General features: G+C 44.2%; 1 long non-coding RNA gene across 4 annotated transcripts; it reads left to right on the plus strand.

The window, feature by feature from the left end:
• Nucleotides 1-3,754: 3,754 nt before the first annotated feature.
• On the plus strand, nucleotides 3,755-14,076 carry LOC134513394 (uncharacterized). 4 transcript variants are annotated; one of them, XR_010070409.1, is made up of 5 exons: nucleotides 3,755-4,343; nucleotides 4,565-6,977; nucleotides 8,460-9,612; nucleotides 12,166-12,320; nucleotides 13,095-14,076. It is a non-coding gene; the product is annotated as an uncharacterized LOC134513394 (long non-coding RNA). The 4 variants fall into 4 exon arrangements; XR_010070408.1 differs by having other exon boundaries at nucleotides 3,755-4,237; XR_010070410.1 differs by having other exon boundaries at nucleotides 3,755-4,237; nucleotides 4,565-6,949.
• Nucleotides 14,077-27,361: the final 13,285 nt, after the last annotated feature.

Genomic DNA, 27,361 nt, shown 5'->3' on the forward strand with positions numbered 1-27,361 from the left:
GCACATTTAACAGCAAATGAGATTTAATAATTCTATTCACAGGGTTTCTAAAGGATAAAGGAAAATAGTCTAATAGCCTCTTATTGGCAAGTGCCTCAGAAAAGACGACCATTGCTATACTATGCCATTCGAAAAACAGCACTGCGAGCAGTTTCTTTCTCCCTTGTTGATGTGATATTGGTATTGGCGAAGCACTGAAAATATGCTGAAGGCTTTGTAAGATACAGGCGGAGAGGAACCCTGAGACGATACGTTTAGGTGTGAGACCCTAAGCCAGCTCCCTTTAGTGTCAGTGGTCCTCTGGAGAGAGCTCCTGGAGCATCCAGAGGCTGCGTAGAGAATAAAGCCGGGATGTCTCTACAGTGCCCTGAGCAGGACTAATGAAAACGTGACCATGGCTCTCTCTTCAGCTTTCCATTTCAGATCAGTCACTTCAAGCCAGCCCTGGTGGAAAATTCACATAAGAGGTGGTTGTGATTGAACTAGTTTCTTTGGGACCGAGCTTCACTAGGAGTTGCACCATTAAAAAAAAAAAAAAAAAAGAAAAATCTCTTAAACTGCAGCAAAATCTTAAAAACTCTCTAAAATTTCTCTCAAAGACAGTTATCCACCAAAAAAAAGTTATGTTGACTAAGGAGTTTTATTTTTATAAACTCCGAATATTTCCTTCTGCTATTTTAATTAATATATAAAAAAAATGTATCAAACCGTACACAGACTTTTCTAAATGCAAAAAAGTGTCAGTATGTTCCATTCCAAAAATGTCCAAAATGGATGATATCTTGACCCAATCGATATGCTTTTTTTATTTCTGTCTGCAAGAGAAATGTCATCGTAATTAGTACATTTTCATGAATTATTTCCCTTTGGACAAACTGGCATTTTCTAACAGGAAAATGTTCTGTTAGAAAATTTCAGATCGATGCTACCGTTAACGCACTACTCAATTGCACCTGCAAATAAAGTCACACATCTGGGCTCTGTTGAAATCAGTGTTAATACTGTCAGAGGCTTCAAAGAGTCCAGAATTACAAATGTGTAGGTACGTGTGTGTGAATATACGTATCTGTATCATTTATATGTATCATCTATCTTTTACATATCTATACCTAGATAATTATAGCTCTTGCTATACGCACACCAGGAAAATGACTGCTCTAACAGATGGGAGTCCTGCAGGAAACCCTAAGAAGAGCCAGGGTTGGGGGAGAAGCCAGGCAAAGGCATATGTTTTGTTGTAGCTTGAATTACCAGAGCGCTAATCCCCAGGAAGGGGGTACATTTGACCTTCTGCAGCATGGGGAAGGTTAACCTTTAATATTTCTCAATCAACACATTCCAGGGGAAACTTTCTGTTTCGTTGCAGCATTAAAAAAACATCAAGATATTTGCATTTGTAGCAAGATGGAGATTCTAGAGGATTTTTTTTTTTTTCAGCGCTAGTCATGCCATTTGTCAACACGGTGCTAGCTGAACAGTCAGTCAAATGAGACTCTTAATTCTTGAAATGTGGCCAGTTCCCCAAATTTAAACAAAGTGGCCCAAGATGTTTGTTTTCATTCTTGGTTAGCTGGTTAATGGTTTGAATGCGATAATTAAGCATCGTTATCAACTGGTGAAAGGTGAAGTGATTGAAATGAATACGAAATGATACATTGCAAAATGTATGGGGCAGTATTGCTCCCATGAGAGCTCCCTGATAGATTTAAGGTACAGAGAGTCAATCCTTTACCAGCCTGCCTTGTTCTTAAATACTCTGATATCAAACCGAACACTAAAGGGTAACATTGGAATATTTCATGCAAGTAATAATTTAGTGACAGAAACTCGCATCCTCACAGGAAAAATTTCAGAAGTAGGTGAGGTTGTTTGAATGAAAGAATTGGGGTAAAATAGTCTGTGAATGACTATAAAGAGCACATTTTCAATGCAGGCACAATGGCACTAAAAATACAGAGACAAATACAGTAGGCTAAAAAATAGGCTAACAAATTTTCAACACATGCACAATAGTACTAAAAAATACAGATATAAATGCAATAGCCAAAAAAATACAGATAGATGTTGTCTGATAGCAGCCTGTAAGCACATTTGTGTGTCCATGTCTGTATGTGTGAGTGCGTGTCCGCGCACATATGCATGGAGCTTTGAAGCAAGGGCATCTCTTTCTCTCTGGCATCTACATAGCAATACTTTTCCCCATTAGTTCTGCTTTTGAAAAGCCAGTAATATTCTTCATCTTAAGCCCAGTACAAAAATCCTCTGAGATTCATCTCCAACTCCGACCTTAATTCTGTTAGTCATGTCCAGATAGTGTAGCAAACTTTAGGTTAAAGTATGACATATAGCGCACATTCAGAGAACGGAAGCTTTAACTTCAAATTTTTCTGCTTTTGTGTATTTATGTCAGAGCTCTAGCAGTGCTCTTTCAGTGGGGAAAGAGGGAGATTATGGGCTTGTTATCTGGCCAGGAGTTTCTGTACTTCAAAAAATATAGGTCTTGATAAGCTGTCTCTCCTAGCAAGGAAATTAATATCCCTGTTGGGTTTCTTAGGACAGTAAATTCTGTATATGCCAAGTATCTGTATATCCATCCCTCAGCATTTGCTGCAAGAAATGTACACGTGTATGTGTAAATATGTGCGTGTGCTTAAATGTCTACAAATATGCATGTGAATATTTGTAACTATATATTACGGTAATTAAAGACAATGTCCCTGTACATGGAGCTGAAATGATGTTTGTTCTGGTTGCCACATTCTGCGGATTCATATTGGAAGCCCTTAGATTTACTTCAGCAACATTGGACACAGAATCAGCAAATGAGGCTTCAAAATGTTGGGTTAATTGCAAAAGCAAGAATCAGAAAGGTTAAAAAATGTTAATGTGCATCATTGGGGCAGCACAGCCTATTGAGCACCAACTGATGATGAGAATTTATTGCGGGAGTTAAGACAGGCACGTACCACGGGCACAAGAGGAATTAAAGTGCACCAGAGTGCTCTTTTATATCCAGTACTCTTGATAATGTTCTCACATGCTCACGGTAATAACTCTGCATTTGATTTTAATTGTTTAGCTGGCTGGCTGGTGATCTCTGTCTATCAAGCACTTAGGCTACTTAAACTCACCACTGAGATATCTGGGAGCTCACTGCGGGCACCCACTGATATCTCGGGAGTATGGTTTACATTACTGAATGTTTATCGTAATATTTTCACTTTTCCGATCCCCGAGACCAGGCTCTGGGATCACAGGCATATGGTGGGGTCTCTCTTTAATCTGTACAGGGAGATGAAAGAGCAAACCCTGCTAATGCACCTGTAGTGTCTCTCTGTCTGGCTAAGGGAAGGAGCACGATGTTTCTGTTATAAAAGACTTCACAGCTTGCATTAGAGATGGCAGGGAAGTAGCCTGAGGGACATGCTTGTGTGTTGTGCGAACAACATACGTTAGATCTATGCCAACATCCTCTTGACTCGCTCTCCCAGGTGCCTTAATTACAGCTGCGACACAAAGGCTGGGGGTACCTTCTCCAAGGGGAGAAGAGCCAGGACCAAAGAGGTAAATGCTGAAGACAGCTTTCAGGAATGGAGAACATGAGTTACGTGTCATGCATTTGTTTGGTTTCAGAGCTAGCGGTAAATCCAGACCCCTGGTAGGACCTAATTACCTCCCATCTGAACAGTAACTCGGAAGCTAAATGCTGTCGAGGAGAGATGGGGACTCATTTCCAAGAACACAGGCACGAACACATTTTTATTGGCCATAGAGAATGGTACTGTGTGTGCCAATATAGCATGGATGTCTGACTCAGAACATAAAGTGCAGGTGCCAGCAGCAAGAAGATGCTGCTAAGAAATACCAGCTCTCCGGGACTGCAAAGTATCAGCTGTCTGAGGAGACCAGAACTGGGAACAGAAAGAGCTGCTGATGACAGAAGACACGTTTTTGTTGCCATCTCATCAGCTCCCCTCGCGCTCTTTACCCTGGAGTCGGAGTACACACCCGTGGCGGCAGGAGTGCTGGAGCTGCCCCTTCTGAGACTGATCCAAAAAACTCTGACCCCCCTCTTCCTCAGGGAAACTTGCAACCTCAGAGAGTCTTCATGCATATGGGAGAGGAGTGAGAGGACAGCGTTCGATAAATGCAGCTATTCCGCTCCTCCTCACGGGATGTTCCTGGCAGCGGATAAGACCTCGTGGTTTGCCCTCATCCCTGGAGTCTGCTCGAGGAGGTAATCTTCGGAGAAAAGAAAATTAGCAGCATTACTATATTTTGTGCAGTGCCTTTCACAGTGTATCCCTGATCTCACTGGGCCTTGGGGTACACCAGACCTACAGGTAATAACAAGGAACAGTGACTGTCTCTGAGGATAAGAGCGGGAAATGAAATTGTCTTTGGATAAAAATAGTTCCTTTTGATTGTGTATTTTCTGCTGGCTCTTTGCCTTCGGGCAACGTATGACAACTCGAGCAGCAGGTTTTTTTATCCCCTAGGCAATGTTTTATTGCTCTCTGCCTTAAAGTCAGTCAATATTTGTAATAATCTGTCCATCCCACAGGTAACCGCAGGACTTTTGGGGAAAAAAAGCAAAAAGGAATGAAGATGGCAGCACAGTTTCTGACAAGATTTGGAGAATTAAGATGACAAAAAGCAGGCTAGTGGGCTTAAAGCTCCTGCACTGATCCGAGAGACTTTCTTGTTTTATACATCCTTCTGGTCCTTTGTACTTTAATGTTATGCTTACTACGCAAAACCCATGTAGGTGCAACTGTATGTCTTTGTCTGTGTACGCACTCGCATATGACTACATTTGCTTATTTGCATATGTGTATGAATACATGCAGCACGCGTGGGTGGTGAGAAGCTAAAGGAACATTTTCAAGGTTGACAAGACCAAAATTTGATCCTCCTTCAACCGGCTGGGTTTTTCTAAGTGCGTGCTGAGGCAGCAGGAGAAAGAATCCCCTTTCGGGCTGAAGGATGCAGCAAGACTAAGGCTGCAGAAGGATAAAAAAACCCCAGCTCGTCAGCTTGGTGCCAAAGAGTTAATTCAGCACGGGCTTTGCTGTTAGCAGGGTTATGCTGCTGACAAGCCTCGATAGTACGGGCGTCCTCTCGTCCCTGGTACCTAGGCAAGGCAGCAGAAACTCGCCTGGAGACGAGTCCCTGGAACTCCGCACACAGGATCCTAACGGCCCTGCGTCCCGTGCCAGCTCTCAGTGACAGAGCTGACACGGAGAGGCAAGAGAGGGCACAGCTGGCATGCAAAACCCTGCCATCAGCATGCCCGCATCTGCCGAATCTCTTGTGAGCGGTTCACCCAGCTGGGATTTTAATACGGCTACATCCCTCCTTTTGCAAAGCGGTATTTTTCCCCCTTAATAATAGAGATCTGAAAAAAAAAAAAAAAAACCAAACCAACACAAAATTAAATGTTTTTAGGGTAGCACACGTGTGTGAAATTTTAGGCCTGTTGACCTTGGCAGGGCCCCCGTAAGAAATTAGTACAAAATTAGTGGCATTTGTTTTTCTGAAAGGCCGTCGGCCACGAAGGCAAAGGCAGGCAGAGGGAGAAGCAGCAGCCTGCCAACGCCGGGCCCAATCCCGGAGCTCCCGCCTGCGGTCCCGCAGCGCTCCGCAGGTTCGGGTGCAGGGTGCCTGGTGGGTAGTGGCGAAACGAGGGGGTGGATGTGTGGCACAGTCAGTCCTACGCTTCGCAGCTCCTCAATTGCAGCTGCCATCAGTGGGAGTTTATGGCACCAGGCACCCCACACCCAAGCCCGCAAAGCACTGCAGGAGCTCAGGGGCGCTGACAGCTCTCGTCACCTCCCGGGAAGTGCCCAGACCCACACAGGGCTGGGCCAGACACGCCACTCCAACCTGGCACCTCGCCTTTCGGCTGCTGACACTGGCTGCAAATGCTAACAGATTTATTTTTTTTTTATTCCATGGGTGGACATACAGCTCCCGGCTTGACCCGGCAGATTCCCTGCCTTTCTTCCACGGCCTTTATATTTTAGTGAAAAGCCTTAAATAGCATTTGTGTAATCATGCTTTTCTGCTGACCCATATTCTCAGCACAGGTTCAAACCCTGCCGGCAGCTGCTCCAGGTTCAGCTTGTTAAATCCTCCCTGAGTTGCTGGGGAAGCAGAATTAGTTATCCAGGAGGAGAACCAGGCACTAGGAGCAGGGGAGGGAAACGCAAGGGACAGCCAAGTCCCTGGAGGCATTACGGCTGAGCCCCATGTTTGGTTTCTCTTCTGCTGTGACTCCTGCAAGCCAAAGCCCCTCACAGGCACGAACCTGGGCGCTGATTTAAAGGCTGCATGCTCTGCTAGAGGTAGAGCAAGGATTTAGGGCTGAAGGTGATTTATGAATCCCGATGCTGAGGTGCCTGGTCTTTGGGGTGGAGCCCAGAGGCAGAGCTGAGGTGCTGAGTTCCCTGCACCTCTGAATAAAAGCCAGAAGAACCACTGGGCTGAGCATACAGCTCAGTGTAGGTTACCCCATATGAAATGCTGACGCTGGGTGTATAACATAATGGCACCACTTCCCTGACCTCACAGGACTTGTATGTGTGCATGTTTCAAGAAAAAGCTGGTTTCCAACTGATGCTCACAGAGCTGAATGCATTTGGGGTTCCTTTCTTCCTCCCTCCTCATGACAAGGGCTTGGGATGGCAGAAATCCCAAGCAAAAATCCCTCTTCTCTGAATCTCCACTCCCTCCCCTTAAAACCGGTCATTCTTCAGAACCAGATATGACCTTTGTTACATTTTACTTTCTCCTAGCATGGGGACACGTGGGGGCCAGTCCTTGCTCCAAAAGGCTCTTTTTTTAGGCAAGATTCAAGAGCAGGGCAGTCTCCAGGAAGGTGGGGAAATGTGCATTTGAACTTCTGCAGGCAGGAGAGGAAACTGAACCTGCATTTGCCACAGCAAGGGTGAGTGCCCTCACCACACTGCTACGAGGTAAATAATATGTCCCTGTTTTCTCCATCCCCGCTTTGTGCTAAGAATCCATAGAAATGAAGAAAAAGAAAATAAGTTTGTTAAGTTTGTGGATGTCACTGGGTTAAGCATGTGATAAGTGCTGAGTTGCTAAGCTGTGACAAAGTAGTCAGGTACTTAAGGATCCTAGAGAACACAGCTGTCAGAAATGTAGATTTGAGGCATCTGCAGGCATCTGCTGGAACAAGCACGTGTTTATAGGCTCTTACTTCTGTACTGAGTTACCAGAATTTGCCCATACCCTTTTCCAGACTTGAGCCTTGCCGTGTTTATAGCACAGCAATAGGGCTCCACCACCTATCAGTTTTATTAAGTCTCATGAAGTTCCTGAATTAAATTTTGCCTCCAAAGCCACTATGGTGTAATGAATGCTTATGTTGCAAGCTGGTAAGCCCACAGTGTGTGGTCCTTCCAAGAGCAAAATATTTTCTCTTCGGTCTGATAACTCATCTGGAAGTCTATAAATACAGAGGGCAATCCCATATTTCCCCAAACAAGGGATGAGGAAGGGGTTTTTTTTGTTTGTTTCTCTGATGAAAAAAGATGCTTAATTACAGACCTCAGAAAGAACGTAGGCAGCACTGTCGTTGCAAGTATGACAAAGAAGATCCATCTTTCAGAGACGTGGTAACAATGAAAAGACCAGAATGGCCATTAGCAGCGTGAACCCATTACACTTGCCCAAATATTTCTAAAAGAACTGAGAGTGGAAGCAGACCAACAGGCACCAAAAAATCTGGTGGAATGACTTTGTTGAGCTGGCCAACTGCTCTGTAGTTCCTGAATACACTTTTTCATAACCTGGAGAGGAAATAATAGAGCACTGCAAACAAATCTATTAATTGACTATACTCTGATATTGCAAAGGTAAAATATGATCATTCATCCCTCAATTTAAGGAGTCCAGGGAAGTTTGTTCTGGTTTAGCTCTGTTGAAGAGATATTGCATAGGGATACATTTTAATCTTTAATGAGAGTTTGTACCAGACAATTAATCTGTGTCTTTAATGATGAAGATGCGGATAATATTGCCAGCTTACTATTCTAAATTGTGAGTGTTGGATGAAAGTCACTATGGGAGCAAAAAGTTTCTCCCTGACCAAATGCTTACAGGAAAGTCCTTTGCTGGCTTGCTGGCCACAAACAAAACTCGCACAGGGAAAATCAAAGTTCTGCTGAACTTCAGGAGTCGTAGCATTTAGTCTTGTCTTAAACTGCAGATTTTGTAGGAGGAAATGAGAAAAAAGAGAATAACACTTGCATTTTTGGAAAGAGACAAAGATAATTTAACCTCTGTCTGGGAAAGAGATTAAGTTCTTGTTGGGAAGCCAGAACTGCAGTAGAACATCTATAATTCTTTTTTTTTTCCTCCTCCTTTTTTTTTTTTTTTTTTTTTTGTGTCACACATTCCCTCCTAATCCAAGTAAATATTTCCCTTCACAGATACTTTTCTTCCCAGGAGTTACTCGATGTTGTGACACTTTGAAGGAAGGTGTCTGCTCTGCTTCTGCCCTTTCCCACTTTTTTTACAGGGCTCCAGAAGTCGCCTACCCTCCCCTTGGAGCAGTCCCCAAGTTCAAGCACTGCAGGGGCCACCAGAAGGTGCCTGTGCCAAGCACTGAAGGCCTCTGCTGAGATACTCTGAGCATTCAGGGCAGGGCTGAGGCCACAGCAGAGTCTGGAGGAGATGCCGCCTTGCCCCCCCAAGAGTGCTAAAACACTGCCAAAGACCTTAACGCCATCCAGAGCAGCCGAGGACACAGAGGGCACAAGCGTAATCCTTAACCATATTGGTCCCTTCCCTCCCACGCCACCCCCTCGCCTCCCACACACACCCCGCTGTGGTTTTGTCTTCATGCAAAGGGACATTATGCTTGGGCACTTTTGAAATACTTGAATCCCTGAGTCAGACTTGTCTGTAATTTCCTAAGCTCTGCCATGAATTAATTGTCAGTTCTGGCATCTGCCAAGAAGCCCCCTGAGACTGGATCACCAACAGACTTTTGCCAGGGCTCATGTTTTGCATTGAATATCCCACAGGAGCAGCTCGACTACCTGTAAAAACACTAGTTTGCAATATTTTGGATTTCTCAGAGAAGCCTCCAACATGCTGACTGGTACCTAGGAGCTGTTACGTGACCCAACGAGTCAAATACATATAATTATAAAGTAACTGCAAGGGTGAATATTGATCACACATCATCATTTGAACATATGGACTTGCGGATTCTATGTAGTGAGCAATAGTCTGTGTACTGCTGGGATCTCACACAGCTTGGGGAGTAGGTTATACTCTCCTATAGTGTGCTGTGGCAGTCCTTCAGCTTTTATGTCCCCACAAAAATAGAGCGGCTGCCACAGCCCTGCAGTGATGCTGCTGGATGTGAGACTGGTCGGAAATGGACATCTGAAGGAAACCACCAGTTTTAGGTCTATGTGCATCAAGTCCCTCGAGCCCATTCTAGAAATGGCAGTGCTAAATCCCAGCTCCACAGAGTGCTTAACCGAAAACTGGCATTGGTTATGTCTCCTCTAGTGAAACAGGCCCAGGCCACAGGCACACGGAGTTGGATGCTCTTCTCTGCCCCATGAAAAGGTTAGTAGGGGTGCTGGAAAGGTTTTGATGTGGAAGAAATGGTGCTCTTCCAGACAGCAGCCAGGGTGAGGGATTGCCACAGGCCAGAGAGTTCTCGTGGCTGGGCCCTGTGAGGGGAAAGGATTTCATTGCTCTGGTTTACACACCTGGCATTCAACACGCGTAGGTCCAAAGCTGGGAGTATCAGCTCAGCTCAGCCCTGGAGCTCCTTCATTCCTGTCCATGCCTCCCCGCAGAGCACCACTGCCCCAGGCCAGGCTGCTCCACCAGCATCACTGAAGGCATTGCCTCACCTCCCTAACATCCTGGTGGCTACAAAATTCTCCTGGAACAGGGGATTTCTGGGCTCAAACACACACAGTATTGAGTTTGCATGGCAAGGTTTGGGGCGGGGGGCACTACAGGGGTGGCTTCTGTGAGAAGCTGCTAGAAGCTTCCCCCTTGTCCAATAAAGCCAATGCCAGCCAGCTACAAGACAGACCCACCACTGGCCAAGGCCGAGCCCATCAGGGATGGTGATAGCACTTCTTTGATAACATATTTAGAAGGGGGACCAAAAAAAAAAAAGCAACAGCAACTGCAGGTAGAGAGAGGCGTGAGAATACGTGAAACAACTCTGCAGACACCAAGGTTGGTGAAGAAGGAGAGGGAGGAGGTACTCCAGGTGCCAGAGTAGAGATTCCCCTGCAGCCCATGCTGAAGACCGTGGTGAGGCAGGCTGTCCCCCTGCAGCCCATGGGGGTCCATGGTGGAGCAGATATCCACCTGCAGTCCATCAAGGGCCCCATGCCAGAGCAGGTAGATGCCCAAAGGAGGCTGTGATGCCATAGGAAGCCTGCAGTGGAGCAGGCTCCTGGCAGGACCTGTGGCCCCATAGAGAGAGGAGCCCATGTTGGAGCAGGTTTGCTGGCAGGACCTGTGACTCCATGAGGGACCCACACTGGAGCAGTCTGATCCTGAAGGACTGCACCGTGTGGGAAAGACCCATGCTGGAGCAGTTCATGAGGAACTGCAGCCCATGGGAAGGGCCCACGTTGGAGAAGTCCATGGAAGACTTTCTCCTGTGGAAGGGACCCCATGCTGGAGCAGGGGAAGAGTGTGAGGAGTCCTTCCGCTGAGGAGGAAGGAGCTGCAGAGACAACGTGTGATGAACTGACCACAACTCCCATTCCCTGTCCCCCTGCACTGCTTGGAGGAGGAGGTAGAGAAAATCTGTAGTGAAGCTGAGCCCAGGAAGAAGGGAAGGGTGGGGGGGAAGGTGTTTTTAAGATTTCGGTTTTATTTCTCATTACCCTACTCTGATTTGATCAGTAATAAATTAAATTAATTTTCCCCAAGTCGAGTCTGTTTTGCCCCTGACAGTAACTGCTGAGTGATCTCCCTGTCCTTATCTCAACCCACGAGCCTTTCATTATATTTGTCTCCCCTGTCTAGCTGAGGAGGGCAGTGACAGAGCCGCTTTGGCGGGCACCTGGCATCCAGCCAGGGTCAACCCATCGCAACCAGCTAAATCTGGCCTAACTCTGGGTCTGCAGCCCCATCTTGGTAGAGAAAAGCAGGGCCAGTGAGCAGCAGTGTCTTTCTCAGCTGTTTTTCTAAAGGAGGAGCGTTCCTCTGCAGGTTGCTTGTGCTGAGAAGACACCCACCTCTGCATCACACATGGACAGTGACAGCTGTGACAGCTGTGACCCAACTGTCCAGATCTGCCATGGAGCATGAGCAAGTAGCCCTGGTTCCTAGCCAGGGATTCAAGACTAGGAAGCCCAAGGTCTGATGCCATAGCATCTAGGAGCAGGTGGGCTTTCTGATGGATCCAGAGTTTGCTGCTACACATGGTAATCTCAAATTTCCATTCTATGGGGAATTCCAACATTTTTCATTCATCTTTGGCATAAAAAGCCCCCAGGTTTAAACTTCCCATACTGCAGACTTTTGTGAGGAAATACAATTGCCATCAGCTGAAGGGTTTTGCTTCTGTTTTGATTTGGAAGGCTTTTTCTATTTTGTAATTTAATTTTTATGTTTGAATAGAGCATAATAATTATTTTAATTATAAACAATATCAGATATGGTAATGCAATAATTCTTTAGTATTCTAATTGGTAAGTGTTACTGTAACTGGTACTTGCTTTGGTAATTGGTATTTTAATTGGCAATTGCTATTCCAAATGGCCATTGGGGTGATTCTTACCAGTGACTGGTAATTACAATGGAAATTTTTAATTGGTATTCTAATTGGTTTGGTAATTCATATTTGGTTTTCTCATTGGTACCAGAGCAAAGTGGTCATTTGTAATAGATAATTGGTTTGGTAATTGATTTAGCAGATAGCATTGTAACAAGTACAAAATAAGTGATCAAAACATATTAATTTATTAATATAAAATATAGAACGTTTTGAAATGAAAGCTAGTTTATGAAACGGACAATCAAATATTTTTTAAAAAATCTTACTAAAATGTCTAATTTTAAGAAAAATGCCTAATTTTAAGGACCTTTTAAAAATGGAAATTTGTGGACATCAACAAGATCCTTTCAATGTTTCAATTTCAGCAAATACCTATTTTCCATTAAGTTTTCTCCTGGAGAATTTTAGACGGGCTTAACTGTGCCATCCTGTGGGATCAACACCCAAACCTGCAACAGAGCTGGTCTGTCATCTGCCTGCTACTCCTGTGAGATAACATAGTGGTGCAGCATCTCTGCAGGTACATACGCAGTTTTGTAGCCACTTACACCACTCACATCCCCATGGCATCAGCATAGCTGCCTCTGAAGAAAGTCCTAAATGTTACTGAACCAAGGGTGAGTTTACAGGGGCAAGGGGTGAGGGGTCTCCTCTCCTCTTATTACGATGAGTTAGCACGTGCAGGATCACACGGCAGGGGATCAGCCCCATGGCTGAGCTGGTCCTGCTGAAACCCAGACCCAACAGTACCCACTTGCAGACCTCCTGGGCATGGTCCCCAGAGGAGCATTTCCTTGTTATCCCACTTTGAAACATCCCTTCCTGTACTACCATCTTATCATCACGTCTCCCTGCAGATAGGGCAGAATTTTTCCCAATATTGTTCTTCAACCAGGATATTTCATGCTGTATGAAGTCAGATATGGGTGATCAAACAGATTGTTCCTCATTTCCCATACACACACGATGATCGTTTCCAATACTGGGGGTCCTTTGTTTGACATTCTGCAATACAGGGAATTCATAGTGCAATCTACTGGGTGGGAAACCATGTGACTTTAAAATAAAAAAAAATACTTTGGAGTGCTGATATGCTAATGACATCCATATAAAGACAGCAAGACTAAGATCTGAAGGGAAGAGTAACTAAAATTGCTCACTACAGCCTTTGAAGCAAAAAATACTTGGTTGCTTATATAACTGATGGTACAAATTTTCAGAGAGAACTATCTAGAACTGCCAGCACTATTTCTGTCTTATTGTGGCCTTTGGAAAACTATTGATTTTCTTTCAGATGCATCAAGTTGAGCATCCAATATACATTCTTCCTGGCCAAAATGGTTTGCCTGAAGATGTTTGAATATCTGGCTCATTAGACTGTGTGCTTCCATGATCGGCATAGAAATCCAAGTTAGAAAAGACCCCTTCGGTCATCCAGCCCAACCCTCGGCGCTGTGGAATTGTTCCCTCTGCCTCCTATATACTTTTGACTGTTTTATCCAGCCCAATTATAAATGCCTCAGATAATGGATTCCCCCTAGAAAACCGCTCACCACCAGTGACCACTGTTATTATGAACTGGGACTGGGATTACATCCAGTTACAAGAAGGGAGATTTCAATGCGGTACATACAAAAGGATAATGGAGGAAACAGCCAAAGAAAAGCTATGAACTGAATACAGAGAGCCTGTGTTTCAAAGTAAAAGACCCACGGCTTAACAAGAGAGGATAATTTTTGAGACTGCATCTAATTCAGACCATCTGAAGGTAATCTGGACCTTTAACTACAAAACATATTCCTCAGAGTTGGGTGGATTTTTTTTCCACCAGCCAAACCTCCTTCAGCGGATAGTAGGAGTTTTGATGAGAGTTCAGTTGCTAAGACAGACATTTTGAGGGCCTGATCTTCAAACTGTAAAGTTCTGCTTGTAATTTCACCTGCCTGAATTCTAAGTGATATTTCCTTCTGTTTCCTTCTACTTCAAATAATAATAAGGACGGAGGATTATTTTTAAGAGGCTCCTTATAAACTGAAATATAAGGGTGCATTTCTAACATCATTTTTGAGACCACCTTTATCCTTCTTAAATTATTTTCAAGCTCTATGATGGTTTCAGCAAAACAATTCAAAATGCTTGTCACCACTACCCAGTAATTCAAGGCTGATTTGTAAATCCTTACATAATGTTCATGGGTTTTGTAGTGTGCAATTACATTTTTCAAATGCTTCTCCTTTTTCTTATTCCTTTCCCAGGTCTTGTTTAATTTAACCAATCAAAACTCCATTTCTTTCCGATTTGAAAATTAGTTAATGCAAATAAAGCCTGTGTGACATTTGCAAGTCATTTGCAAACGCCCTTCTAGCCTGCAGTCACTACTCTTTCCTCTTCTGGACCACATTTACTCGTGTCTCTGTGTGATCGGTTGTGTGTTGGGTATACACTTTGAGACACATCAAGAAAACATGTCAGCATGTGTGCCATGGATTGATTATTATTCACATGTAAGAGTTTTGGCTATGTCTACATTGGAGCCCACAGCAGAGACTCCTTCATAACGAATGATGAAGATCATAGAATCATAGAATGGTTTAGGTTAGAAGGAATCTTAAAGATCATCTAGTTCCAACCCCCCTGCCATGGGCAGGGACATCTCCCACTAGACCAGGCTGCTCAAAGCCCCATCCAGCCTGGCCTTGAACACTTCCAGGGATGGGGCATCCGCAACTTCTCTGGGCAACTTGTTCCAGTGCCTCACCACCCTCTTAGTGAAAAATTTCTTCCTGATATGTAATTTAAATCTACCCTCTTCCAGTTTGAAGCCATTACCCCTTGTCCTATCACTACATGCCCTTGTAAAAGGTCCCTCTCCAACTTTCTTGTAGGCCCCCTTCAGATACTGGAAAGCTGCTATAAGGTCTCCTTGGAGTCCTCTCTTTTCCAGGCTGAACAGCCCCAACTCTCTCAGCCTTTCTTCATGGGAGAGGTGCTTCAGTCCTCTAGGATCATCTTCATGGCCCTCCTCTGGACCCACTCCAACAGGTCCATGTCCTTCTTGTGCTGAGGACTCCAAAGCTGGATGCAGTACTCCAGGTGGGGTCTCACCAGAGTGGAGTAGAGGGGGAGAATCATCTCCCTTGACCTGCTGAAGTTCTTCCTACACAGCAAAGACACTAGCTGGGGTCAAAAACACAAAGCAGCCACACTGTGCACCATTGTGCCTAACAAAGCCCACGAGTGCTGAGTTCTGGCTCCGTGCTTTATTGGTGTACTGTATTGCTTCTGGATCTGGTGCAAGTGTTAGTATGGGCAGCCTCATACCATACTCCTTTGCAGGGGTAGGCTTGTCCTTCATTAATCTACAAGCAGTGTTGAAGGATTTGCTACCTTACTTCTGTCACAAGTAAAAGCAAGAGAACCATAAGTCTTATGAAAAAGCACAACATTAAAGACCTAGGTTTCTACCTTTCCCCAACTCTTCAGTTCTGAACTAACCCCTCCTCTGGTACAGAATCATCAAATGCTCATCTTCCCTCCTTTTGCATATATTTTTTAAGCTAGTTTAAGCTTGAAGCTAATCTTAAAGCTGGTATCAGCCTCTGGCTGGGGACACGTTCCATGCTAGTAGCAGTGCTGGTCAAGCGGTTGCTAATATCACTAATTTGGCACTTTTCCTTTTTTATTTTCCCCTTCCTTCTCCCCAAGAGAAACTGCAGGAAAAATACAGGACATTTTGTTTTGAATCCTGACTTAATGTATTCAATAGTTTCAGCACCAGTTAAAAAACCGCAAGGTTACATCACCAAGTTAACCTTCACTTCTCCTGCACAGTGCAGCAACCTCATGATCCCTGAGAAGGTGGTTCAACACCAACAGTGGCCTAAGGACCAGCAATCTGCAAGTGCACTTCCACTGCAGGCAGCAATGCAGCATGAGGATATCAGACAGGTTTAAACACATTAGCTCAGGTACTGGAAGCTGATCTACTGCGGTGGCACAAAGCCCTACGTGTGCTAATTTAAGTTGCTTCTCAAATAACAGCTGTGTCCTTGCAGTAATTGCTATGTCTTTTATCTGTTGTTTCCTAGAGTCTCACCACAAGAGAGGCCAAAGTGGAATCAACTCTAAAAGACACCTACATTTTAGTATGCACATGCAGGTGTTTAGGTGTTAACCATAGCTGTCCAAGCCCCCAAGGTAAATCAGAAGAGAGGCAGTCAGTGCAGCCAGTGGAATTTGCAGAGTAATTCAATTAGCTCCAATTTATAAACCTAGAACTTGACCGCATTTCCAAAACTAGGTGCATCTGGAGTGCCTGGATAACTGCGATGTCTACCCTGGAGCAGCAGGTATAATCAGGACCTACAGAAGATCCATGCACTTCTGAAAGTGTGGCTGTAAGCAAAATGGGATGCTCTAAAGAGGACTGGCTTGCACCTGAGGTGTGTCATTACATATGTTCAGTAGTGTGTCACCCAATTCACTTGCCACGATCTCTTGACTGTATTGAGTGGGTCTTCACAGACTACCATGGGAGCTCAGACACCCCCCACACAGGCACCTACAAGTAGTCACTTACGTTTAGATGTCTTAATATGGAGGTGGCTGCAACTCCTAGTGTGTGATTGTGGAGTACATCATACTGATGAGCAAGTTTGCTGCTGTGATGACCCTAAAGGATGCACATAGGCTTCAGCCTGTACTGGGGGACCAGACCACCGTGACCTCCCCTTCTGGTGCACAGCAGTGTCTCAGTACACAAATTAGGGTACTCTACTCTTCTCCCTTCCTTCCCCCTCAGGTCCACAAGATTTTTATGAGCCTCACCTCTGCAAATGCTCCCATAGTTCCAGGACGTACTACAGAAACAAATTACTACCCTATTCCTGCCCTTAGCGCGTCGTGTCCCATCCTCCACCTCCCAATATCTAAAATCTCCCCTTCCTTCCTGATAAGGTCAGGGAAGTTTTGTTTCATGCTTTTCATGTGGAACAGCCCAGCCTAAAGACAAGAGATGACAGACAAATGAGGGTAAATTATCCACCGGGAAGTGGGTAGGCGTGAAAAAGGACACAGGTAACCAAAAAGCAATGACATACCAGCTCCAATTAGACCCGTCTTTGTCAGCGAGGCTCGGGGAGGGGGGTCAGTTAATGGTGGCTTGGTTTCTTTCTTTCCTCTTTTCAGTGTGAGACGTCGGTGGCTGGGCAGCTGGTGTGCTGTGACAGCTGCTTGTCATCCCGTTCATAATCGCCCCATTGATACCTTGCGCTGCCTCTGGCTGGTTGTTGTATCCACCTGTTGTCTTTGGTCTGAGCTCCTAAACCCTGCGTTACAGGGGCTGTTGCGTTCCCGTGTGCTCTCCCCAACCCCGCCACGGCCCCTCGCGTGCTATCACAAGGGAAGCAACAAATAACGAAGCACCCAATTATTTTAGTAACAGTGCTGTAGGAGTAGGTGAAAAAGTTTAAGCTAAGAAAAGTTGGATTTCTGGTGGAAAGATTTGTCACCGGACGTGTGTTATTGTGGCCATTTGACTCATTACTAATGTACTATTTCACCATCTCTCACTGCACTAATGTCAACAGAAAGGAAAAACAGTAAGGAAAAAATATTTATGATGGGTTTGTATGTATTTTTTTTGTGTTCCTGTGTCCATATATTCCCAATATGGGGCTCTGGAACATTTGGAGTCATGAAGTCTGTAGAGACTTCCACCTGCTTCTGAATGCTGCCAGCTCAATGGACAGAATGATTGCACTTGGGACAGGAAATCACATTACAAAAATTGGTTTTTTATATATATATAACAATAATACTTCCCTTTTTCTCACACTTCAGCCAAGTTTTCCAGAGCATACTATCCAAAATTGTAGAAGAAAAGTAGTGAATTTACAAAGTATCTGTTATCAGCAAGAAACGCTGACTCCAGTAGTCTTGCTGCCTTCATTGCATTCTCCGGTTTATCGGAGAGGGAGGTGGCAAAAGCCGGAGCTTTTTCTATAATATGAAGCTTCACAGTGACTTTACACACAGCTAAAATGAACTGGCGAGGAAACTAATATTCAGAAAATACTGAAAACTCAATATAAAAGCTCTAGTTTGTTACAGACAGTAAAAATCTGCACTTTTCCATGGAGGGTTTGTTCATGCCAGCGTGCCCACATCGTTTATCAGAACATCACGTTCCCGAAGAATTTGACCTTGACTGTGGTTTGTCCTGGGTAACAGAGACCTACAGAAATGAAATCTAAAGTAATAAGTAATACAGAAGCACAGAAACTCGAGATCGGAAGGGATGTCTGGAGGTCATCTGGTCCAGTCCTCCATTCAAAGCAGTTTAACTCCCAGAAGGTAGCTCAGGGCTTTCCCCAGACAACTTTCAAGTATCTCCAAAGACAGAGACTCCACACACTCTCTGGGCAGCCTGCTCTGCAGCTCCACCACCTTCACTGTGAAAAGGAAATATTTAATGGGAATTTCCCTTGCTGCAACTTTGCCTTTTTTAACCATTTGTTACAAAAGACTGAAAAATCTTTACGTCATCTCTTAGGAAGTAGAGAAGGATTATCCACCCGCTAGCCTGAAGAGCCTGGTCGCAGAAACATTTTTACAAGGAACAAGAATTCAAGCAAAATTTTAGGCTGATTTCCCAAGGCAAAGAGGTTCACAAGGTCACATATTCAATGTGTTTGTGTCTGTCTGTTCCCCAGTAATACTTTCTGAACTTGATAGTTTGTTTCAACCTGGTATGATGGAAGTACAGCAATCTCAGATGTTAGATTTCTTCAAGTTTAATGAAAACCGGTGTGTGGGTAGATGAGATGGATCATTGTCAGTACCCTCATTGACAAAAAGCTGCAATTTGAACTCAATTGTAATTAGATACCTGCAGATCATGGCACAAAGGCATTCTGAATGCCCCAGCTAAAAAGAAAAGATTTGATCAGACCAGCCGCGCTGTGTTAGTCATCAGAGAATCCAACCACAGGATACAAATCCATAGGGAACTAGGCTTCATTAGTTTTGCTGCTCATGAAATGCTTTAGTTTTTTTACTTTTACTCTTATGCTTCAGCTGAGCGGTCATAAATTTCTACGAGCAAAAAAAAAAGCTCCTTCATATAATGTCTCTTTATATATCATCCTTCTCTTACATGAGAAAGAGAATGGCTAAGAATAGCTGGTCAGATGATTTACTATTACAATTTTCTGCGGGTATATGGGATTTCTGGATGTCACTCAGCTGCCCTTAACAATAGCAAGGACACAATTGTTTCCATAGTAATACCCATTCCAAAGGGGTGAAGGTGTGTGTGTTGGGGGGAGAGTACAAAGCAAGTGGGAGGCACAGGTTACACAGACTTGCATAAAGGACAACAATCAGGCGCAACAGAATTTGATTCTGTGATCCTTGCTATAGAAATTCCTCTTTTAAGGTCATCCTATTGCACTGAACCCAGCAGAAAACTGACTTGGGCAAGTATGCAGGCTAAGACTCTTTCATAAATTATTTTAGGCAATGTAAATACGTGGGAGAGCTTTATGTCTTTAGTCAAGCTTCTGTCTTGAATAATTTAACTACAACTGCACCACTGTTAATGAGAGAAAACATCCCTAGTTTGTGGTGACATGATAGTACACCTTCCATACTATTTCATTTCTTACTCGGTACAATAGACAAGCGTGGTCCAGCCGGCTAGCCTCCTAAATAACCTAATGGTCTAAAATAGATGGTCTCTCTATGTTGCTCTTAAAAAGAGTTAACCAAATAACAATTTCCTGACAAACAGGCTAAACATGTCTTACACCTTTTCACCTAAAAATACTTTCTGAACAGAGAAATTCTGCTGCTGCAGCATCTGTCAGATCTTTTCTGCCGCATTCTAGTATTCTTGGTCACCCTAAAGAAAATATGCTTTGCAGAAACAAAGGAAAGCCAACACTGAAGTAAACAAAGCACTTCTGCCTCTTTCTTCTAGGGTTTAATAGAAAATGCTCATCACATGGCCTCCCAGCTGCAGCAGGAGAACTACCGAAGCAGGTTTTAATAAAAATAGCTTTTATAAATGACTGAGGGAGGGGGGAAATTGAAGAATTTATCCGCAATTCCATTTGTCCAAGATGGCTCCTGGTGCGGATGCTAAAAGCTCTGCTATTGACTCAGCTGGTTATATGACCCTTTGAGCTGGAGCCAATATAGATGAGCCGAAGATAAGCTCAGGCCTCAGAAATAGGAAAAGGACATTGGAACATGGATAATAAAATAATCTAGTCCATCTTCTAGTCCTTAAATACGCTGCAATATGAGCTGTGAATCCAAATATTGTAGGGAAGTAGCTATGAAAAGAGCACATTTTATTTCCGAATCTCCTCCCCAGGTTGGAGTTTGGGAGTCAGCTAGCCAACTACAAAGGATGCTTCCAAGACAGTGCTCTCTCAGGGAGACGTCAAGTTGTTGATTTTCCTTGAGATAGAACACATCTTCTGGCCCTTAATTTTTTTAGTGTTTTCTTCATAAAGTGAATTGATTGTGGAAGACAAAAAGCCCTTCCTGGCCACAAAATGGTGTGAGAAAATCTAACTCTTCTCAAGAGGGCTTCAAGATGGGGTCATGCCAAAACACAACCACAGGAGGACTTCCTCTGAAGAACCCCTGTCCCACCAGCTGTTTGTCATGTTCTCTTCCTTAAGTTAATGCTGCAAGGTGAGCTGCATGGGCTGATCCCAGGCTGATCTGTGTCTAGAACCTCGCTGCCATTAAGGTGGGTTTATTTTCCAGTGGATCCAGGGATGGTGTGAAGGGGCTGTGAAGTGATCAGTTGTCGGCATCCACTTCCCACTTACCCTAATAGAGAAAATGTTGAGTGGGCTTGAGCTTTGTGTTTTGGGGTTTGTTGTTTAAACCTGCAGTTCTAAAGCACAAACACACACACACACACACCCTCTATACAGAGTTGAAAACGCTAGGTGACCCCTCAGTCACACAGGTGCCACAAGATGAAAGGTGAATGTTTCGAAAGAACAAAACCCGAGCTGACAGTGCTTCTGTGACCAAAGTGTTTTATTAAGTGAAAATGAGCACGCAAGTGTACATTTTATGCTGAGTCCTGTATGACGATATAATAAATAATTGGTGGGGCAGGAAGGGATAGCATTAGCAGTCTTTGACCATATGAGCAAATGTAGCCACAACAACTGTAGTAATTGTGGAAGAAGCATAGAAAAGCTGGTAGAGGCGAAAGAAGTACCCAGACTGTCTCTTGAGGACCATACAGCCTGAGGGCTGGCACAAAAGAAGAGAGGGAAGTTTGTATTTCTTCCTCCTTTGGAGTCACTGCATGTTTCTCCTGAAATGAAGGGGAAGGAGGTTCCCCAGACTCGCTATGCTTCCCTGTGCCAGGCAAACTGATGGGAAGATCCAGCCTGGGGAGGGAACGGAGGCCAAGGGGAGCCTTAATCATGCACACCCCAGGCTACTCAGGAGCGCGGCTGCATCAGTGCACCTAGCAGTGTGTTACGACAGGGAAAAGACCCACTGCAGTCCTCTGCATCCCGTGGGGATGGATGAGGAGAGCAGATTATGAGCTACCAAGTCCCTTTTCCTTCTGCAGCGGTGCACCTTTCCCTGGGATAGCACTTACGCACTGCTGCTTTCAGTGCGTTTTATCATAGCTGGGTTTTATAGTCATTACGATAGCAGACGAGCTCTTTCCCTCACCCTCCAATGACGGCCTCATTTTATTAAATGCCGTACAAACACACACACAGAAACAGTGCCTCCTCCGCACAGCTACATCTCCGAACGAACTTGAGCTAGAAAATGTGTAGTTCTCATCCAAACTCGTAATTGTTTCTCTTTGCTGGAACTGAACACGCATGCCACACAGACTAATATATACCATCCCTATTTAAAAACTGACGCGATGGGTTGTTTTCATATCTAGCAGGAACAAGGAAAATGCGAACAAAAGTCAAGCAAGAAAACAAATCTGTATATTTCCATGAAAGAGCCAATCTATTTTAGAGTCATCTTAGGCTGTGTTTTTAGTTGGGTTTTGTTTGTTTATTTGTTGGTTTCTTTTGCCATACTGATGAATGGTATCGATTTGCATCGCACAGAAGTTGCAGATTCAATCCTATGCCTATTTCCATTAAATGCAACATTCAAAGCACCCAGCATCACTTGGAGACTTTCCTGACTTTGATGCCTCTGTACACTAGCAAAGGTAGAGCATGGGGAAAAAGCTTTGTCATCTTGTTTTTCTCAATTCCTTCCCTTCACCACACAGTTGATTTGTTTATTTATTTATTTTAGGAACCCACTTTTTTTTTATATACTTTGCTATGCATATTTATAATGAAAAGATGATCTGTGTCCTCATTACTGCTCTATTGCTCGATGATGAAAAAACATGTTAACAAAGGAAAATGCTTTTCAGTCAGCTCATAATGTTCCCTGCTGTTCAACTGGGACTGTAAAGAGTATGGTTTAATGAAAGAAGGTGAGAAGGTGAAAAAAAAAAACTAATGAGGGTGTTTCTCTGCATTGAAAGATCACTTAGGAGCAGCAGTGGTTTCCTTTGTGTTAGAAAAATATAAAAAAAAAGGTTCAAAAGCAGCATCCCCAAGGTCAAAGAGGCCCATCCTCTCTAACACAGTATACTCACTCCCCTCCCTGACAACCTCCTTTTTCCACCTGGACCAGCATTTTGTAATTTTCAGGTGATGGAGAGAAACTCAGCCAGCTTTTAGCTCTGAAGGAACAAGCAAAAAGGCTGTAGCAGGCGCTCAAAGCTGCATGCACCATTAACAGAGCAGCTCGTGAACCCTTACCTACAGCTGCAGCCACAGACTCGAACTCTGCAGAAAAAGAGACTCCAAAATTGCAATCTTTAAGCTCATGAGATGACTGCCATTTGCTCCGGAGACTTGCGTCGAAGAGTGAGTCAATACCAAGCCACGCTGAGCAGAGCACAGAGCGCCGAATGGTTCAAAGCACAGAGCCAATTAGAGTCGCTGAAGCCAGAAGGCGCTGCTCCGAATGGGAGCACCATGTCATGGCTTCACACTGAACACACAGCAGCTCCCAGTGTGTCGGGTAGAGACTTGTGCATCAGAGAACGAGAAAGGAAGGAGGAGGGGACGGTGGACTTCAGCCCAAAAGAACATTTCTAAAGGTCCTTCCCTGGGCATCAGCAAATGTGCGACAGGCAACAGATGTCAGATAAGCAATTCCCTGCCTCTGAATGGGGGGAAGTCTTTGTTTTAAAACAGAGGCTTCTCCATAGAGAGTCCTCAACAGTCTTCTCACTCTCCTTCTTTTTTCTCAGCTTTGTCAGGAGTTGGTGGAAGGAACGTGATACAGCACAGTATCGCTGCCATCAGAGCAAAAGAAAAAACCTTGTTAGTACCCTGCAGTGCCACCCACAACAGAATAGGCAAAACATTACCAAAAAATCAATCTAGCAGAAGATTAAGCTCAAATGCACTCTGCCTGGTCTGGCTACTAACACCCCTCAGTAGTAAGCTAAGAATTTTTTGAAAACGTATGCATTCTTAACTGTGTTACGTGTCTCTCCTCTTCTTAATTCATTGAGTTCATAACCTAAATTACATAGAACAGTGGCTAAATTGGTTCATCATTGCTCAACTCCAATTTAAAAGGACAAAGCAAGAAGCTGAAGAGAATAATATTCGGGGAACTGGATAGCTTCAGGGGATAGTTAATGATGGGACAGAGTGACTTGAATGCCTGCACCACTGGTTTTAATTTGGTTCAGGGGCAGCAGTGACACAAAGTCATTACCATATGAGAGCCAGTTTGTTTTCCTGGGTGAGATGAGTTGGTGGTCTCGGCCTGTTCCTAGCTGGTGGCCATCTGTGTGACAAAAGCCAGCAGCACATCTCCCACTCCCGGTGGCTGGTGGAGTGGAAAAGCCAAGGTCTGGCTAGGGGAAGAGGCAGGGCTACCATCGTGCCACCTGAGCGACAGGCTGAAGCGGGCCGCGGGGACAGCCTGTGACAAGGACACTGCCATGCTTCACCTGTGACAGGAACAGTGACTGCCCGCTGGCAGCTCAACCCTTTCACAAGAGACCAACATTTGACTAAATACGGAGCTGGATAATTAGCAACGCCCCCGGGTAACCCACTTGCTTTCATGGGTTCTGTCATTCCCTGTGCTCTTTTGTGATTTTTTTTTTTTATTTGCTGGATGGCAGTAAAGCTACTCCTGGACAATAACATTTCTGATTGGGTTTTTATTGTTATTATTTGCAATGTGTTAGTGCCTGCCTGCAGGACACAGCCAAGATTACGACTTTGTTGTCATAGCTGCTCACAAACTACTAGTAAGAGACGGTTCTCACTTTGATGACCTTATAGTTTAAATAGAAAAGCCCGAGAGTGGTGAAAGAAAGGAGTCACTATTATCTTCATTTTACAGCTGGGCAGAACCAGCACAGGAAGATAAGCGGCAGGACATCCTGAGGGGCTGAGCTCCCGGAGCTTTCGCTGGACTCTGTGGAAGTTGTGGGTGTTCAACACAACTGAAAAAAAGAGGCCAATATCACATAGCAAGTGATGGGCAGAATCAGGACTTGGTGGATCCCAAGCCGACCTTGCTTGTTTGATAGCTTGCAGAGAAAATGTAGAAAAGCTGAAAAAATCTTGTTGCCTTAAGAGCGCTTGTCCTTACGTCTGCTGCAGCAGCACCTGAACATGTCAGGTTCTCGGGCTCTGTGGTTTAGGAAGAGAAAGCCAGTGCAGGGAAGGGTCAAGGTGTAAGATCTTGTTTTTCAACCTTTTCCTTGTCCGAAGGCATTTCTGCCATGGCCTTCAAGATATGTCAGAGCAGAACTGTATTTATGGTGAAGACCTTCTTCAACTTTTTCCAGAGCTTTTTTTGGCTGTGAAATGGTAAAAGGGCTCATGTGCACCCATGGTGCTCACTTTTATCCGAGCAGCAAAGTCTCCTAAACCGGACAGATAAAGATGAGCCTTTGAGACAAGCAGTCAGTCTTCTAAATTAGGAATGGACATAAGACCAAATCTTGTTTCTCATTTGAAAAATATTTAATAAACTGCCACATAAATCTTGAGAAAACCCATTTACCTGTGGACACATCACGAGATGAGAGTGTTAGAAGCCAGTGTACTTCCAGGTGTCTCTTGGGAGATCATTTATGTCTTGGTTCATAGTTGTAGCTACCTGTCAGTGGAGGGATAAAAATGAGCAAAACCTCCAAGCCTATAATATGTGTCAGGAACAGGAAACACTCTTGAAAAGATGGGGAAATCATGACAGCAGCCATGTAACTCCAGAAAGCAAGCAAAGCAAGTTCTGAGATGACTGAAACACCTAACCTGATGATTCCATGGATTTTTGCTAAGTATATCATCAAGCTCACTCATTAAGTACCTCTGATCAACCTAAATAGATAAATAAAGTGCTTCAGCAATGGAATACTACATTCATATAGTGACAAAGTCTACTTTTCATAAAAATGTGAAATACAAGTATTCGGAAAAAAAACAAAAATCTGAGAGGGCAAAGAATTGTTGGGATCTGTGATTTAGAAAGACCATAGAATCAGTTAGATTATCTCATCTGTTACCCCTTTTCCTCTTCTTCCTGAAATGAGAACTGAAGGAAATGCCATTTGCAATTGTACTGGGGGTGGTCAGCAGATACCCGACCGATGCTTTGAAATATGTTAACTGGGAGCAACCAAAAGAAAAGGGAGAACGTCTACTCTCGGGGTCCTTGTCCACCCCCATCTTTTCCCTCAGGCCTCATCTTTGTTATTGAATGGTTTTCTCTCCAGTGGCAGCAAGGCTTAAAGTGCGAGTAAAGACAAGACTGCAGCTAGTCCTTCACTATTTTAAGCGTTTTGTAATCTCACTCTTTAAAAAAAGCCAGCCGTCGATGTGTTCTGGAATTACACCATGTGGTTGAGAGCCCAACAAAATTCAGATATTCCAGTTTCCCTAGGTATTTGGGGTTTAAAATTTTGCTCTAAATCAGAATAGCTGAATTATTTACCTCAAGAAAGTTGTGGGGAACACTGATTTCAATTGATGGAAATCTGAGATTCAGCTTTTCAAATTTTGTATTATTTTGTAATATATAATATAAAATGAAATATTTTGAAACCAAAACTCATTTTGAAGGAAGAAATTGAAACATTTAACTTGGAAATGTCAAAACGAGATGTTCCCACACTGTTGGAACATCCCTCCACCACTTACTCTTTTTTAAATGACATTTTCAGTGCAACCGACACAAGTTTGCAAAGCGTTTCGGTTTTGACAGGGTTGCATTTTCCAGTGGAAAGCTGTTCTTTCTGAGGTTTTCCAACCAGCTCCACTAGGAACAGGTGTCACAGGATCGCAACAACCTTCCCTTTGCCAAGTTGCTAAATCAAAAGCAAGATCCTGGAGAAGTGGCTGGGGTGTGCAAGGCACGAGGGGGTCACAGGACGCCCCATCGTGAAGAAGGTTGAGAACCTGGTGCTTGAGTCACCTCTGTCTATCCATACGTCTTGTCTCCTGTGCAACTGCTACACTTGTGGGCTGAACTGGCAGTAGCAACTGTGGGGGATTTCAGGGGAAAAAAACCCAAACCCCTTAGTGCGTGGGCATGGCGACATGCTCAACGCTGCAATTTCCCTCTCTACCATCCGAGTTTAGAAGAGACAAGAAAGAAGGATTATCCTGAAATTGGAGTAACTCCCAGTTCAGGATGGGGATCTTTGGCAAGCCATGAACATGGAGGTGGGATGAGCAGCAACACATGCCCTTAAATTCTCTCTGTGGGCTGATTTGAGCCTGGCGATGTCCACTGGACATGAATTGCCGTTGCCGAGGGGATGTGTCCCTCCATGAACGTGGAAGAGAAGCTTAACCTGGTAGGTTGACATTAAAAGCAAAAGTACCCAACCTTTGCAGAGAATGAAATGAAAATTCTTAGTCCTCTGAGGAGGAGAAGTCAGTACTTTCTGAAAAGCACAGCCAAAGAGAAATCTGTTCTGATCTACTGCAGTGTTAAATAAAGTTCTTTTTACACACCACCACTTCCGAATGACCAAACAGACAGACTGACTAATATCAGAAACTTGAGCTGGGCACAAATGAGTTAGCCTTTTTTTCTTTTCCACTTTTCTCACAGGAATGCCATTTGAAATCATCTCCTTTCTTGTTAATTTAACGATTACCGTCAGAGAGAGCCAGAGGTGGAAAAAATATAGGCAGCAATTATGATCTTGCAAGCTCGCTGTGGGACTAGATGCAAGGAAAACTCTGGATTGTGAGAACGGGTCTGTGTTCCTCAGCAGATGCCCTTCCCTGGATGGAGCCCTGAGATTTTGGATGCCTCAGGCCTCGGGGGCCCAGCTGGAAAAACCTTCATGAGGAAGACTCACTGTCAGCTCGCAGGCACATCTCAAGTTGGGCATTCCTAAAAAATCCCAATCCAAAATCTTTAACCCTCATTCATGAAGAGACAAGTGCTTTTTTTTTTCCTGAGAAAACAGGAATACGACGTGTTCCTCCTCCACGG

Source organism: Chroicocephalus ridibundus, chromosome 3 (assembly GCF_963924245.1).
Source record: "Chroicocephalus ridibundus chromosome 3, bChrRid1.1, whole genome shotgun sequence".
Taxonomy (NCBI): Eukaryota; Metazoa; Chordata; class Aves; order Charadriiformes; family Laridae; genus Chroicocephalus; species Chroicocephalus ridibundus.